General features: G+C 41.4%; 1 protein-coding gene across 2 annotated transcripts in view; it reads right to left on the bottom strand.

Annotated features, from left to right (window-relative positions):
• Window positions 1-1,925, bottom strand: part of gjc1 (gap junction protein gamma 1) — a 43,919-nt gene that overhangs the window by 9,115 nt on the left and 32,879 nt on the right. The window contains exon 1 of one of the 2 annotated variants that reach the window (XM_014022636.1): window positions 946-1,186. The exons of the other annotated variant lie outside the window; for it this stretch is intronic. The gene's annotated coding sequence lies outside the window, so the exon portion shown is untranslated. Of the gene's footprint in view, window positions 1-945; window positions 1,187-1,925 lie in introns of those variants that run through there. 2 annotated transcript variants of the gene reach the window in all.

A 1,925-nucleotide genomic window follows, 5' to 3' on the forward strand; every position in this document is an offset into this window, starting at 1 on the left:
CCCCTAATACACGTCATACCTTTTGTGCTAAATTGAAATGTTTGTAAAAAAAAAAAAAGTAAAAAAATGTCTTTACATTTACAAAGTAAATTAGAAATGACCAGAAACAGAGACTTTTTCCTTTAAAAAGTCTGTTTAGTTTGATTCAGGATTAGGGTGCTGCAGCGCCTCATCTCCCTGTGTTCTGTTCTGGTCTCATGTCTTCAAAGCTCCACCTCACACCTCAGACTAACTTGCTCTGTCTGCGTCTGGACCACCATGAGGTAAAAATCCTAAAAAGTTCATAATCGACTGATTTATCAGCTCAAATAAAAGAAAAGAAAAAAATAAAAATAAAATAACAGCACAGAGAATCAGAGGAAAATACTGGGATTAAACAGAACAGAGGTGATGATAAGGAGGGTGGGAGTGTCGTTTTTGTGTCTCCGCTTTTATTCTGAAGGGGCTGGATAAGCTGCTTTGTTAGACATGCAGATTTTAAAATCAGTAAAAGAAAAAAAATCCAGTGGATCTAAATATAGAATTCTTATCAAAACTTTCTGCTCGTCTTATTTATTGTTATTTTTTGAGCTGTAACTTTGTTCCAAGAAGTGATTAACGGAACAATTACCAGCAGAGATTTGCATTAAGTTCCTCCACAGAAAAGTTCTAATTTTGCAGCCGTTTCTCAGCCTAATCAAACTTTTCACTCGTGAAGCATTAAAAAGACAAAAAGGGACTCAACCTGATCTGATCTCTGGACTCAGGGAGGGGGGGTATGAGATGCTTTTCTGTCTCTTACAAACATCTCATTAACGGTGTCTGAAGAGGAGGACAGGTGCTGCTCCTCTCTGCACATCTGTGCAATAAAAACCTCGTTAGCGCTGCAACGTATCCAAACATCTGAAAGTCCAGAAACTTTGTTMCCGTATAGAAACCTGACTGAATGAAAGGTCAGATACTCACCCTGCTCCTCTCCAGGTGCCAGGTTCTCAGAGCCCCCCAACACCCCTGCCTCCTCAGCTCACTCCGTCCTCCTCCTAATGACCTCAGCTGACATCAGTTAGCTCTGAGCTACAAGAACACAAAGAGCCCCGGCTCTGCAGCGGTTCTCCTCCTCTGAGGAGGCTCAGTGTGTGTTCAGCCGAGTGTGAGCGCCTCCTGAAAGGGAGGCAGAGCATCCTGCCTCTCTCCCCCCYTGGTGCTGGTCCTCACTTACACCCTCATCCCCTGCAAACTGGGTCACGGCTGGGGGTGGTGATGATGGAGAGAAGGTGGTGGTGGGGGGCTTTAATACCCCCCGGCAGGGTAGACGAAGGGGGGAGTCTGGGGATAAAAGACAGAGGAGGCAGGGGAGGGGAGAGATCCAAGAGCTAAATACTGAGCTAAATACTGAGGTAAATACTGAAGTACTGAAGTAAATACTGAGNTAAATACTGAGGTAAATACTGAAGTACTGAAGTAAATACTGAGCTAAATACTGAGGTAAATACTGAAGTACTGACGTAAATACTGAGGTAAATACTGATGTACATACTGAGGTAAATACTGAGGTAAATACTGAGGTACATACTGAGGTAAATACTGAGGTAAACACTGAGGTAAACACTGAAGTAAATACTGAGGTAAATACTGAGGTAAATACTGAGGTAAATACTGAGGTAAATACTGAAGTAAATACTGAGGTAAATACTGATGTACATACTGAGGTACTGAAGTAAATACTGAGGTAAATACTGAGGTACATACTGAGGTAAATACTGAGGTAAGTACTGAGGTAAATACTGAAGTACTGAGGTAAATACTGAGGTAAATACTGAGGTACTGAAGTAAATACTGAGGTAAATACTGAGGTACATACTGAGGTAAATACTGAGGTAAGTACTGAAGTAAATACTGAGGTAAATACTGAAGTAAATACTGAGGTAAATACTGAGGTAAGTACT

This window comes from Austrofundulus limnaeus, unplaced genomic scaffold, assembly GCF_001266775.1.
Source record: "Austrofundulus limnaeus strain Quisiro unplaced genomic scaffold, Austrofundulus_limnaeus-1.0 Scaffold4, whole genome shotgun sequence".
NCBI classification, from domain to species: domain Eukaryota; kingdom Metazoa; phylum Chordata; class Actinopteri; order Cyprinodontiformes; family Rivulidae; genus Austrofundulus; species Austrofundulus limnaeus.